Source organism: Pygoscelis adeliae, unplaced genomic scaffold (assembly GCF_000699105.1).
Source record: "Pygoscelis adeliae isolate BGI_AS28 unplaced genomic scaffold, ASM69910v1 Scaffold113, whole genome shotgun sequence".
Lineage (NCBI taxonomy): Eukaryota > Metazoa > Chordata > Aves > Sphenisciformes > Spheniscidae > Pygoscelis > Pygoscelis adeliae.
The window spans coordinates 8,425,363-8,440,814 of record NW_008825108.1 but is presented as its reverse complement, the minus strand read 5'-3'; the positions used below and the strand labels follow the sequence as shown (position 1 = coordinate 8,440,814).

General features: G+C 43.5%; 1 protein-coding gene across 1 annotated transcript in view; it reads left to right on the top strand.

Annotated features, from left to right (window-relative positions):
* The window catches only part of HMGA2 (high mobility group AT-hook 2), a 123,487-nt gene that overhangs the window by 55,211 nt on the left and 52,824 nt on the right, over positions 1-15,452 (top strand). The gene's annotated exons all lie outside the window — the stretch shown is intronic.

Sequence of the window (15,452 nt, the reverse complement as noted above, 5' to 3'; positions counted from 1 at the left end):
TAGATGCTATTCTCTTGGCAGCATGGCATCTTCTCCTTGATATCACTTGAACAGGTATAAGCATCTTTAGCAATGGCTGCCGAAGAGTATTAGACACTAATCTGGGGGCAGGTGGAGTTTATGATACAAATGCCCCCTGCACTTCTTGGCATATAGTGCAAAATGCTGCAAGGATTGCATATCTGATCTGAGAGCTCTTGCTCACGTGAGTATTCCTCCTGAAGTGAGGGCTGCTGGCTCAGGCACTGCCTTTGCAGGTGTTTTTAATGGTTTTCTTTTCAGATGACCCCATGTTGTCATCTGTTTCTCCAAGTCCAGCTCCTTTGACATTCACATTGGCAAGCTTGCCAGCTTTGAGCTTTGCCTTTTCTCGAGCTTGGAAGCTGCCCTGCTTTCCAGGGCTGAACTCACTGACAGTGTATCACTGCTCTCTGCTGGAGAAGCACTGAGCTGGGCCAGGCCTGTCTGGATCTCCAGCTGCTTGTCAGGAATGCAGGTGTGATGGCTGAACTGATAACCTCTGAGCCTTCAAGAGCAAACTTAATGTACAGCTTATTCCTGTTCCCCATACAGCATAATTTAGGGTCTTTGTTGTGCAGACTGGAGACAAGAGTTTTCAGAAAGAAGATGAGAGAGATAAATACAGTGATGCTGGCTGAACATAAACATCTGTGGTCACATGGACTCGCTCCCTGGTAGTGCAGGATAACAGACACGGGAGTAATTTTCACAGGTTTCTGCTCTAGCCTGGAGTACGATTTCCCAATTGCATTTGCAGTTATGTAATGTTCCATCTGTAAAATGTTCCTTCTGGTCAGATGCAATGTCCAGTTATGAGTGTATTGTTTTCCTACTCAAGGGGTGTAGCAAGCATGAGGTCCTAAGAGTTCATTTTGAAAGAGACTCGTTCCGGTCATCTTCATTAGATTTTGGTAGTTGCAGAAGTTAATCTGGCTGTTGCATTGAGTCATTTTTCAAAGATGCAGGCAAATGATCAGATCTTCCTCACAAAATGAAAATTATTTAAAATAGTCTCTCCTACTTGAGGCCCCCCCCCCCCATCATGTACATGCACACATGATACATCTCCTAATTTCATATACTTTTGTAGTTTTGGCATCTTTTTTGCTTGAAAACAACACAAACATAAATCATAAAAAGGCAGCTTTACAACAGCTTTAAAGTGCTATTATATTCTGCAGCATTCCGAGTGAATTATTGCTATGCTGTCAAAGAAAACAAAAACATTTGGGAAGGACTGTTTATTTTACAGTGGTTGACCAAAAGTATGCAAGTGGTTATAAAAAATGTAGACAGCTAAAGATGGGAGGTGCCATTGCTCATTCTGTAACCCATTCACAAACCTTTGACACTGATTTTAGATCACTATAGATAGAGCTAGGCACTTCCCACAGGAAAACACACACACTTCCAAATCACTCAAGTTATAAACAAAACACACCGTTCTCTCCTCCCTCACTCCACCCTGATCCTTCTTCCCCACCCACCCACATAGCCAAGCAAAAAGCACGGGATTTCTATATGTGTAGTGAGGCCTATTCAACCGTTTCTTTGAACTGTTTACCACTACGACAAGGTGTAATTTGTAGAGCTGTGTATTTAAATTTGACTTGTCTTTCAGAGAAACCTTTTTATTAAGGTGGTACCACTTGTGGTGCTATAGGGTACCATTTCCTATAATTAGACTCCCTTTGTATTGAGTTCCCCACCAAAATTGTTGCATGCAAGTTGAAGGTAAGTTGGAGTCTGTATGCTAACATGTTTATCAACATCTTGGAAATACGGCATGTGGTTCTGGTCTGCTCATCCTAGAAAGAAAGTAGTAGCACAGAAGGCGGCTCAAAGGGTGATCAAGGGGGCCGCCATATGAGTAGCTACCCTCTGATGAATGACTGAGTAAGCTGGGACTCTTCAGCCTGGGAAAGATATGATTTAGAAGAGTCTACAAAGTCATGAGAGGCATGGAGAGAGTTGGTAGGGATTGGCTGTTGAGTAGCTTTTCTAAGACAGGAACTAAAATCAGTAGTAGCATATTTCAGAACAAGCAGAGATGGTCCCTCTGTAGATCAGTGGAACTCCTTGCCACAGGACATTGGATGCTAACATCTTATGAGGGTTCAAGGGAAGACTGGAGAAATTCATGGAAGGGGTGTCCTTTGAGGGTTACTAAACACACACAGACCACATCTGGCTGAGGAGCCCCCACAACTTAAAATAACAAAAGGCTTGGAGAGTATCAGGGGATTATCCTTTCTCTGTGTGTCCTTTTTCTAGGCATCTGCTTACAGAAGAAGAAGACAGGGACAGATCAACATCTGTTCTGTCCTAGTAGGACCACTCCTGTATACATAGCGTAAGTCTAATAGTGGAGATACCTTGTAAGTGCACTCAGTTTCTCTTGCCTTCCCTCTAAACAATAGTAATGCAGGCAGGAATGAATTCTTGAAGATGCTGAATACCTTATGATGGGCGTTCTTACTTTTCTGTATGTTCTTCTTATATGAGCACCATACAGGATCAGCCCCCAATGGCAGGATACTAAAGGCTCAATCTTCAGCGCCATGTTGACTTCATTGGAAATCTGCCTGGATAGGGGACCAATCCTAGGACAGTCTTAAATCCTTTGGTCAGGATCCTCATGAGTTAAGCGCTGACCTTGGCATCCTCAAATACACCTCACAACTGCCATCTTTAATTAACATCAGAGGCCGTATACATGTCTTCAGTGAATCGAAACACCAAGTTGCCTGTGTTTGTCTATCAAAATAGATGTCCTAGAAGCTCATACTGTACTTGAGCACATTTATTCTGGCTTGAGTGTAAGTAAGTGCATTTATCAGGCTGATGCAGAGCCCACCAAAGTCCGTGGAAAGGTGGCTTTACTGAGGATTAGATCAAGCCCTTCGTGCTGCCCTCAGGTGCTTAGTGGTCACCCAACATACAGACACCAAATTTAGTACTTCAGGAGAGTGCATGTCTCCCATGTATCAGTTGTCACTGCCCAGTGTGAAACACTTCACCCATCACCATCCCTTTCTGCTCAATCCCTCCTGCAACAAAACATCTGCCAGAGACTTTTACAAAGAAATACCAATTGTGATTTTTATCAAATGAGCCCATTAAGAAATGGGAAATGGCAGAAAAAGAAAGAAATGGCAGAAAAGTCACCTCTGATTTGTGAATGATTTTACATTATATTTCCTTGCTCTGTGGAGTACCTGAATTAACCATCTTACTTTGGTTGGTCACAGTGTAAATGTTGGTTGGGTGGGGGAGGAATCCTTAAAAGCAAAACAGTAATAGTCATAGTAATAGTCATAATCATAATAACAATCACAATCATAATCATAAGAATAACAATTTATGAAAAAATCCCCCTGCAAGTCCTCATACTCATTGCAAAGTGGTAGAAAGATCAGCCTTGGCCTGATAAAATAATAAAATAAAAAAGAGAGAGAAAGAAAGAAAGAAAGAAAGAAAACTGTTAAAGAATATCGTCCACCCACTGCCATACTCTGTACATGCTGAAATGTACGCAGGCTCCGTGCAGTTGTTAATGAAGATCTGTTGATGAAGGAAGCATGTGAATCCCAGTGAACCTGCCTTTCATAAATGTGCTGGGATTACTGCGTCACTGCTGTTGACACATTTCCCCTCCCTGTAGGTGCACACCCTTTCCCATGCGTTCCTGCAGTGCATGTGAATTGGTCCGAGGAGTCCTCCAGCTACGCCCCTTATGTGGAATTTCATTAGAAAGCCAAGGTGGGGAGTATCTGTGAGCTGCTGAACAGCTGATCAGTCCTTTTGCCCTCTATTTACTATCCTAGTACGTCAACAGTGCCAGAGGCTGTACAGTATTACCTTGCATGGCTACATAATTAAAGCTATCTTCCCTGACCAGAGGGAAATAAGCATGCAAAAGCCTGCTGCTGTTTGCCAAAAACAACCTTAGTCAATGGGAGAGCGGGAGATGTTTTGTGCTTGGTCTTTTTGCTGCTTGTATTAGAATCATGCGCTGCTATTTCTATCTGTTTTGCCAATTGGCATCCATCCACCTTCTCTGTTCATGCTCAAGCAGCCAGGAACACTACGGCGGGAGAGGAAGGCCCTTCTCATATGTTGCGAGCTGAGCTGCCAATGGCTTGTGTTTGTAGTGGATCCAGCAAACAAAACAAAACAACCCCATCAAATCAGCTGTGTTCGCTAATGAATAGGTCCGCTGAATAGTATTGGAGCAGTGTCCCGGAGCTTCCCTTCCTCTTCAGTCACAATAAAGGCATTAGATTTATTGAATGTCAAAAGCAAAAAACGGGCATATGTTTCTCTAAACTTGAATAGCTATTTTGTTAGACAGAAAAAAAACACCAGAAGGAAAACGCCAAGTCATTTACTACTCAAATGTAGGTGGAGGTGAATGAACTCAGTCTGAACCGATCAAGTTGATTAGATGGTTTAATTGAGCTCTGGTATAGCAGAAAAGTAGAAATCTCTTCTGACCAGGAAATGGTAAAAGCTGCTTATAAACAGCCTGTAATGAGAAAATCTGAATCATTAACTTGCATGTGCAGATGGGGTATACACTTATGTGTCTCATGCCCAAGTTATAGCCACAACAGAAGTACTTTTATAGGGACTGAATAATAGTTGGGAGAAACAGAGGGGGTAGGCGAGCAAGAAAAACAGCCAAGTAATTGAAAACATCCTCCGGAGAAGTAGCCTACAAATGACATTTGGGATGCTGAATGTGAGCTGGCAATATGAATACAGTTCTTACTGAAAAGCTGTTTGTCGAGGTAGTCATCATTTTGGGACTGCTTGATTTGAAAGGATACACTTGCTGATAGAAACAGGCTTATCCCAGCCTTCCCCCATGGGAACAGTACCTACTGATGCTGGGGCTGAATTCTGCTCTTGGTGTCTCGCTGAAAAATGATCTTTCAGTTTTCCTTCCACCCACTCGTTCTGAACCACCTACTTACACGGTCACCATGGGAGTCAAGGCGTACCCAAGGTGCTGTGTCCTATGCTAAGCTTAGTGGAACCACTTATTAGCTTTAGTTCAAAGACTTAGATCGGTCTGTTGCGTTTTCTAAAGCAACTTGCTATCAAGAATGATGGAAGGGAATATTTCTGACGTGACTAGTCCGGTCTTGTAGTCAGACACTTTTATTTCCAGAATTTATTGGTGCCTACAAATACTGCTTTCTCCCATTAAGACTGAGGTAACAATGATTTATTCAGCTTTCTGAAAATTCTAGATGAAGAGAATGTAATGTAGTTAGGGAAAGTTAATAATCATTTATTTAAAATGGAATGACGCACATTTTAAATAGTCTCTTTTTCTTCTGAATTAGCTGGTATTTTTGTTCTCAGTCCTCTGGACCTCTGATTGGGGAAGTACTTTTTATAAGAGTGAAAAATTGAATATCTTCTACATATACCACATTTCTGATGTGTAGATCTCTTGCACATTGTATAAAGGAGAATGCCATTGTCCCATTTAGGAAATTAGGCAGCAGAAAATGAATGGGTGGCATATTCCAACTCTTCATTCCCTGGCCGATAGACTCTGCTGCTACTATTGCCCATAAGTGTGTTTCAGGAGTTTAAATTATATTAGAAGGTACATAATACATTTTCTTATTGGTTGCAAGAAAAATAATGTATTTCGAAAACATTTATCCTTCATCTGGGAGAAAAAAGTATCGTGAAAGGTGTTTCAGAAACCGACAGTATGTTTTCTCAAACACTGTCCTTTCTTTTATGTGGAAACTTGCCAGCGGTTTCTGCCTCGGCTCCATACTAAGGAATACTTTGAAAATGGAAAATCTAGCCAATGAATGAGCTGCTCACATTACAGAAAAGGAGCAAGGGTTGACCCCGGGTGTTTCACTTGCTCTTATTCAGTGTCTCTTTCCCGCAAAGCCAGTCAGAGCTGTGGTAGCAACGGTGTGTTATTTCATAGAGAAAGCTCACAAAAGGAGTGGGACCTAGGATCCATTTTGCCTGTTGGCTGACCTGCGGTAGTCAGCCACGTGTGTGTCGTTAGCCCGCTGCAAATGGGAGGTAAAAGGCATCACTTAACCTGCTCTCCAAGAGCAAGTATGTGGTCAGTAACTTGACTGTGTGCCTGTGATTCTGATTTTGAACTGACCCAGAGGCAGTCGGTTGGTCGTAAAAAACTACCTGAGAGACATTTGGCAGAGGAAGTTTAAGACACAACCAATATGGGAACAGGCTTAGTAAAAAGGGGATTAATTCAATGTAAATTGGGAGAAGTCAGTCCAAGCTTTTCATCCAGGCGTTAGCAGGGTTCTGAGCGTAGCTGCAATGTCTCAGGAAGGTGGGCATTCACTTCTGGGATGTCCCTGAGCCTAGGCATCTCTGGGCATGGGAATGCTATGTACACAGAACAAAGCACCAGAGCTCTGATATTCCATAATTTAATATCCTTTGGGGTGCTTTTCCTTCCTTGTTTTTGTGGACAATGAATAAACCTGAGAGAATAATATAAGTCTAGATTTACTGTACACGTTTTAAGTCTCATATTCTTTATGGCACAAAGTAAGCTGTAAAAGTTCAAGGTTTCAGCTCTGTGGAAGTCAGTGTAGAGCCATCAAAAAGATTGGAACAGTGCTTGCTTATAAGAATCAGGCCATAATTTGGAAAAAAAAATAAAGCTAGTTCTGTAGTATTCAACTAGAACCTTTTCACTACCCTAAATCAAGTAAAAACATCCGAGATTAGTAAAGCTTTTCCAGTGGCCACACGTTCATCTTGATCATTTTTCAATCATTGAGAAGCAGACCAGTAATCTGTAAGGCCAGGTAGAGATGCTTCTAGTTATGCCTTAAAGAATGAACCTTTTACGATCCTGAATCTCTGCTCTTGCTCCTATGTCTAGTGTTCTGGGCTGTCACAGCCATTCTTATGAAAAGAAAATACTTTCTTTAAGATGGGCAGTGATTTTTGCACAGGTAAATAATATCAGCACATGATTTGAAAAGCATCTGAAAGGCAGGATTCTTTTGTCTGAAAGCTCTGCATTAAAGAGTTCATAGATTTTCCATTATTTTATTTTTACCAGGGGTACTCACTGTATTCTTCGTGCTGTAGGTACTCAATAGCAGCTAGCAGGTGGATTCAGCTGATGATGACTTGCAAGTGCTATGCACTTTTTTTCTTTGCTTAAAACCCTATTTCAGGATTTTGTATTGTCATCCCTTACTGCAGTTCCTTGGTCTCTTCTGCATAGAATCAATGCCAGTAGCAAAGACCCTAGAGAAGGGCACAGAACCTCTCATTTCTCTCTGTGGCTGAGGTAGAAACCTTTGTCAGAGGCATGGGTTTGTGAGCTTGGCTGGCAGGAGGGCTGGTGGCTGGGCAGCTCGGGTGAGCCTGTGAGTGCTGCTCTTGCACCCTTCTGAGAGTGCTTGCTGGTCCTGCCAGATCCCTCCAGCCCTCACCTCAGCCCTCGGTGACGGGGTGGGCAGCTCTTGGAAACAAAGGAAAAACTCCCACCCGTGGCTCTGCACGTTTTTGTACATGTCCACTGCTTGTTGAAACATCCAGAAGCCCATGTGCTTTAATTGCAGCATGCCCCCCTTCACATGTAAAGTGTATTTATTCTTGCCTCAGCTGCAAGCATGAACTTGGCAAACACAACAATATTACACGATACCCTCTTTTCTTGCCTTTTGCAAAGTGAAATGATGTGACCTGTGCGGTCACGTTCCTCAAGCTCCTCTCAGTTAATACCTTTCTTCCCACTCTCCCATCCACCCTAGACTGGGGCCCTGATGCTACAGCCTAGGAAAATAGGTTATGATAGAGTTAGGCAGCCTCGCAGCCCTGTTGTGCAGGGGTCTCTGTTGCTGAAGAAACATGCCTGGTTGAAAGGAGCATTGTACTGATCAGCCGCTACGGGACAGACAGATTAAGACCATGTCTATGGGTGGGTGGGAAGGAGGATGCGGTGCTTGGCCACCTTGCAGCGCTGTGCGGGCTGCAGCGTCCAGCTGACCCACACGTTCCCCTTCCCCTTTCCCTCCCTCCATTTCAGCTTCCTACTTACTCCTTTTCTCCTTCTTGACCTACTCCACCACCCTGTGATTACAGGTCTCTAATGCTGCGCCTGCTTGTTTCCTCGGAGGAGAACGAGGGAGGGAGGGAAGGAGGGAGGAAGGGAGGGAGCCCCGTCTCTCCCGCTGACACTCGCCCCCGTGGTCTTGGCTGGGGGACAGCCGCTGCTGGCAGCCGTCTGGGAGGAACTCGCAGTGGTAGCAGAAGAAAAGAATTTGGCAGGGAGGTGAGCCACATGATTGTGATTCATCCTGCACTCTTGAAATGTGGCAGGAGGGCTAGGAAAAGCTTCGGGTGCCAGCACCGAGAGCAGAGACACTCACGTTCAAACATCACATTCTTTTTATAGTAAGGCATGCCTCACAGGAAAAATATTGAACTTGGCCTTCCAGGATGAAGCAAATAGGCCCAACTGTGATTTTACTGCTTGAGTCACTCACTTAATCAGTTACTGGTTGCATGTAGGAAGCCTTCTATTAGGCTGACTTGGAAAAATTGTTTTTAATTAATTAATAGTGACACTGAGCTGTTTTTCAGTTTGCTCAAAACTGCTTTTGTTTGTAGTTCCCTTTATGTAAAACCACTCTTAAGATACCATAATTCAGAAGAGTAATCGCCTTAATCCAGTCACTTGATGTAACTGCCTTCTAGATAGGGCGCTTTTTTTTTTCAGGGGTTAGAAGTTTGGCAGAAAGGTGAACAAAGTTGTACTGGAATCGTGATGGCTTTGTGGGCCTGATTCTTCCACCTCTTCTCATAGAGGATGGCCCCTTAGCCCTGGGTTGCATGCGTGTCCCATTCCCATCCCACGTAGGAATGAAAGAAACCGAAGATGTCACTTAATATGCATGGAGGTGCAGGGCGGCAGTTTGAAGATGATGTAACAAATCAATTCCAGTCCAGCTTAAAAATTCTGGCTTTCCTTTTGTAGACCGCCTTGTTGTGAAAATCCAAAGTAATGAGACCATCTCCTTAGCCTTATTTTGACCCAGCTCCCTCGTCCAGCAGGAGGTGATTATAAATGCAGTTATGGAAGTGCAGCTCGGTCGAGGAACACCAGTCTGCACAGCCCCGCGCACTCGCAAGGCCCACGTTGGCTCAGAGGCTTATTGCTTCCCATGTGCCATAAATCTGCATCTGCATCCACAAGCGTAGAGGCCACAGTGCATGGAAGTTCCTCTTCCTCGCTGAGTGTGTTTATGACAGATTTATATTGATGGCAGCAGTGCACCACAGCCACAGACTTCTATTATATTCAGGCTCTCCTAACTCAGTCCCTGTTTCCTGTTGAAGGTGAGACAAGGTCCTGTATGAATGAGGGGTGAAATTACAGCTGAACTTTCTAATTGCTGTTAGTACAGGAGAACCTTTAAGAAACAGAGCAAGACCTTTTGTGTTCGGAGCTACCTCTGCCCTCTCTTTGCCGGTTCGCTTTATGCTCAGTTCACTTTTTTCCCCTTATGAAAAGCCAGTAAACGTGTGCCTATATCTCTATTATGTTTACAGAGGGTATACAAAGGTCAGAAGTGCTTTAATTCTTGAAAAAAACCAGCCAGTTTCAGCTACCCAGAACTTTCAAAGTGTCTACAAAACCACAAATGCTGGTAACTGTTATTTCAGGCCTTGGGCTTAGACATGATAAATTAACACTGTCCAGATTTCATTTTGGAAACAGTGCCTACTCCTGCACAGACACATTCACATCCTGATGAACTCTGGGGCGGCTCGGAGGGGCAATCACCACATCCTCCATCTGACCTTGACGGTGACTGCTTCCTCCGGTGCGAACACCAGCCACAGCTCCAAAATCCAAGCAAATGTCAAGTTTAGCTCTGCCAGAGTATTCTAGGACCAGATACTCCTTCATGCCATCCTCCTTTCCCTCTGCCTTCTCCCTCTTTCTCTGTGACAGTGGAGAAGGAAGAATCTAATGTTTACAGTAAGGGCTTCAGAGGTTCCCGGCATGTGTTAGGAGTGGTGCCAGCATCTTTGGGGCTTTGAAGAATCCCATCACGAAGCTGCTCTGATAAACCGCAGTCCTCCTTCTGGTCTCATACTGATTTGGCACCACTGTTTTAATTGGAATAATTCCTTCTCAATTCTAAGTGTAAATCGGGAACCAGAAGGAGGCAATGCTAAGTGGTAACCAGAAAGAGGCAGGGACACGTTGACCCTTTCTCTATCCTCTGTAAATGTTCTTACTTCTTATGTTTGTTGGACAAACAGCCATTTTGTTTAGCTTGCTGTTGTGGGATCTGGTCACTTTGCCGAGAGACCAGAGGAGAAGCAGGTCTCCCATGGACATGAGCAGTACCTAACTCCTTGGAAGAGACTATCGAAGAAACTGAACCAGTCCCAGAAATCACGGGCTGTGAAAATGCCTCCAAGCTGCCTTTCCACTTCTCTTGTTATCTGTACCAGCCTCTGAATCTAGGCCAGTCAGTTATTTCTTGCTTCAATCCTTGTTTCACTACAGGATTTAATGGCTTAGGACTTAATGGTTGTTTGCAGTGGTAAAGAACTCCGCCTTTGATTGAAAGGAGAGTTCAAAATCTTCTGAACCGAATCCCCTCTTTAAACAGCCAGTCTTTATTTTTTCCTTTAGAGCAGAAATCACCGGGGTGTTACTGTCTGTGTTTGCTATGATTCACCCATCGGCCACCTCATGCAGGGTGGTTTCATGCCGTTCCTGCCTTGAGCCTCTGTGTCACCCCTTGTGCGGGAGGTTATGCTGCTGGCTGAGCCGGCCAAGGTGTCTGCTGCTGGATTAACACAGGTTTTTTTGGTCTGACATATTATTGCAAACATCTGTCTGTGCCTTTAGGTTCCTAAAATATCTTTAAATGCCTGGGTGTACACGTCTTCCCAAAGACACAGAGGAAGTCTGTGGTAGAGCAGGAACTTCTCCCTGGGGGAGGGACCCTGACAGTGCAGAACAGCGAGTAAATCAGTACGTCGTTCGTGGACGTTTTTGAAGGGAGCTCAAAACACTGGCTAGTAAAAGGAGCATGTGTGAGATGATGTAACCCCAGCTTGGGAGGAAGAGCCCAGGGCTTCACACTGCTCCGTGGCAGCGTGACAAGTCAGGCTTCCAGTGACAGTCATACACCCTGCTAGCCTGGGTTTTAATGGCTCATGGCTGGAGCTGTTACGGTCCGTTTGGTGGAAAACAAACAAACAAACAAATAGATCTGTAGTTTCAGGAGCCTATTTTAAAATGTCAGCCATCTGCCGGGCAGAGGCTCAATAAATCAAGGTTGCAGGAGAAGGTTAGTGCGCACACGTGTACGCGTGTGTTCTGCAGGCTTTGCATACTTCTCCAATGACCGGTTTTCTAAGTTGATACTTATTTTGCAGAAGATGCTCCTAGGATTTAGGCAGCTGATGGCAATTAAAGAACTATGGTGGGGAGACATGTGCCCTATTTGGAGGGAATTTACTATCTCTCAGCGTATTTCTTTTTTTACTATAGCTAACTGTGCTTTGATTGTCTAACCTTGGAAGGTGCTGAATATCTGCACTTCCCATTGTATTTAAGTGGCACCATAGGCGTTGTATACCTTCGCTGGAGGAACGCTGCATCTTGAGACCTGTTGTTTCGCTCAATATCTGCATTAAGTGTGGGCCCGGGGTGTGTGTGAGCGGCACAGCCCTTCCAGCCTGTCTGCCTTAATGCCTTTTTTTTTTTTCTCAAGGCCCCGTTCTCAGAGCATCTTACCTATGAGAGCAGTTTGGTATCTAACCCTCAAAGGAATCCCATTGAAGAAAACAAGCCAACGTGAATGAGGGTGAGAGACTCCAGCTCTCCCTTTCCTACCAGAGAAGGAGATACTGTCCCGAGTTTTGCAGTCAATTACAGCGCCAGGGCTCCCACTGACACCGACGGAAGCTAGAGCATCCCCTAACCAGCTCACTTGGGAACATTCAGGAGAAAGCAGAACCTAGTTGCTAGTAGAAACCTTTAGTTGCTTTTGTTCCTTAAAAAAACAGAGGAAAAGAGCTTTTTTAACATTACTGCTTTTTTACACACCACTGCAAAATGCGGTAGTGCTGTGCACAGCCCAGCTTTGTTTGTACACCCAGCTCTATCCCTTCGCTGCCACTGCACTGCTGTATGAAGGTAAATCCGCTTGGGCCAGTAAAAGATCATTTAAAACAAATAGTAAAATGAACAGCATTTGCAGAGCAATAAAGGAACCACCTTTGCAAACAATTCACTCCTGTTTTGAAAAACGTTAGAGTATCAGTCTCCAAAGTTGCAGATAATATTTTTGTTAGGTTTCAGATGCATGCACACAGATGCAGCATACACCCATAGATGCTTACAGAGCCTGCTTCCAACTGCATGGTTATTACTTCACTCCTTCATCGTCATAGCAAATTCTTTAATGTGGGACATAAAATAAAAGTCATTAACAATGTTTATGAGGAAGCATATTGTGTTTAAGTGCACATTGTGAAGAAAAAAAGGCATTAAGATTGTTCAGGGCATAGGAAGTGAGGAGGGGAGGAGGAAATTATGTTTGTTGAATGTGTTTATGTAAGGATTACATGCAGTTTATGCAATTCAAGATTTCAGAAGCAGATAAGATCTTCTAAATCAGCCATAAAATCTGTATCTGATTTTTCACACCAAAGAAATAACAAAAAATGGTTTTGTTTTCTCTGGAGGAAAACAGAGGGAAGGAGGCATAGGGCCAAATTCTGATCTCACTTTCACTGGTGTTCAGTGAAATTGTTGGAAATATGCTGGATTTACACTGATGTAAGCGAGATTAGAGCCTTGCCTGTGGCAGACAGAAGATCGCCTCTGTACATTTAGTATGGTTTGGGGCTGTTAATACAAAAACTATATTGCTGTAATGCAGTTGACAAAGTCATGGTGAGCAAATAAGGACAAACGTTACATAACAATTTGCAGCTTTAATATAATTTGACTGAGTTCTGTGGGTTTCCGTATAATTTTGCTAGTTGAAATATGTTTCTCATGAACGAGTTCTTAAGTTAGAAGAAGTAAAAGAGCATCCACCGTGTGAGTCTGAAATGAATCAACACCCACATGTCAGGTCCGTTTCAGTTGCTAAGTGACAGCTTGTCTTGTCCGATCTTGTGAATTTAATTTCTGGCTGGATGTGTTTATACTCTCAAGATGAATCTATCCAGGCAAATCCTTCATTCTGCAGCGCAGTCTTAGTTGCCGCCGCGTATCTCATAGGTGATGCATATTCATTTGGCACAGACATGTGGCAAATAAGGTGGGGTGAATCAGAGACGGGGCATCAACGTCCCTTCTCCATCGGCTGTAGGTCCATTCTCTTGTTTGGGTGCATTTCTTCTATTTTACGTATTAAATCTGAGGTCAAATTCTATACCACTGTAAGCCGGCAGAGATCCTTTTATTTCAGTGGATCTGTAGCAATTTGCACTGGCTGAGAATTTGGCCCTTAAAAGCTTGTGTCAACAAAAGTTTTAACTGGGGAAAAAGCAGTAGAAAAAACTAAGTAAGTAAAGCTGTTGCTGTCGGGAGACATTTCTATTATGTAATCCTAAAATAGTAGTGTTTTGAGTATAGCCTGTTCGGTCATCCTAAACAGAATTAGTACAGTTGGGAAAGGGGGGAGGTGTGAATGTTTCAAGGAGGTCTTTGAACGTTTTCTTCAAATGTTCATTGCATCTAAGATCCCATTTTTTGTGTGCCTTTATTTGCTCCAGAATACCGCCAGACTGCCAACAAAGGAGGGCCTGTCCTCCCAGGAATTTTCTGCATTCCTCTCTGGAGTAGGCATTTTTCTCAGCTACAAAGGCCCTTTGGCAAATTCCCTCTAATCATTGGATTTACCCTGGGCTCTGATAGGTGCCATTCATGAACTTGGTCTGCTGTTTGATGGGGCTGAAGCATTAATGGGATCTTTTCATGATAAACAAAACAGAGTAACATTACTGGAGGAATCACAAAGCTGCTCTTGTAGGGCAGTACGGTTCTTTCTCCCTCCTTCTCTCTGTTTCCCTCCATTCTCCATTTTCCTTTCATTTTTTCCTCATCCTTCCCTTGCTTTTTTGAACATCATACATTCTTTTTTGTCTGTGGGACCATTTTTAGTGGCAGATCTTGCCAGCTCTGCTCACCTCAGGAGGCAGTGGGCTAGCTCACTGCCTGTGCTCAGCCCCAGGGGATTCAGTAAACCTGCACAAACTGCCCAGCTTTAGCAGCTTGGTGGTTTCTCCAAGACGTCTCCACCATCAGAGTGGAGATGTCCACAGATCTTGATTCCTGTCGTTCCCTCCCATGGGTTTCATTCCCATCAATGGGTTTCATTCCCATCAATAACTGGTGTTCGAGGGAGGAGGGAAAGGAAAAGAAGTTAAGGAAGGACTCACCTTGGTATCAAAATAAAAGCCAAAGTTGCCACTGCTTTTAAACTCTATCGGTAATAGTGACTTTATAGTGTTTTAGACAACACATTTGCAGGTTTTTTTCTCTAGTAACTTTTCAAGAAGTGCTATACCATCCTAGTAACGGATATGCTGTGAAAAGTAATATTCTGAGATCACAGAGGTAATACAAAAGTAGTTGTGTTTATAACAAATAAGCTCAGCAACCAAAGGTAAGACAGAACTGCATCTTTTCTTTGAAGTTGTTCCTATTCGTCTTTGCGGGGTGATGGGACCCATTAAAACATAAACACTACGATGCTTTTTCTAACAACTTTGGAGCCCAAGGTTGGTTAACATGCAGAAGTGTTTTCTCAGTCTGAGGGAAGGTTCAGTTGAGCTGCCAGAGTCTGTGTAGAGCACGCTGAGCCCCAGCCTCCAAAGTGCCCTGCCTGAGCTAAAGCCCTGGAGAGCCTGGAGCCATCTTAGACTCCAGCAGGATCCTGGGGAGCAGGCTGTTCCCTGCAGAAACCACAAACCACGAGACCAGCCCCTCCTTTCATTTAAAAGTCTCACACGTCTTCTGATGAAACATTACACCGATGGCTTGGGTGAGCTGTACAGCTCCTTTTGAAAAACAAAAATTGCAAGATTTTTCTTTAAAAAAACTTTAATTTTAAAATTCTGGATTCAAAAAACATTAACTTTCCAACCAGCAGTTTCAAACCAATTCGTTTTCACATTCACTACCTAAAATGTCAATTCATCTATTTTTGAAGCTGATAATGAATCAATTAAGTAAACATAAACCAGATATTTTTGTTTCAGAATTTCCTAAAGCCAACCAATCTTTTTCCACAAAAAAAAATCTTTGCTGGAATTTTCCTCTCCAAAATTTAAAGAGGGAGGAATCAGGCAGAAGGAAAATGAGCACGTTGTCTTCCATGTGTCGCACATAACTTCTCACACTTCCATCC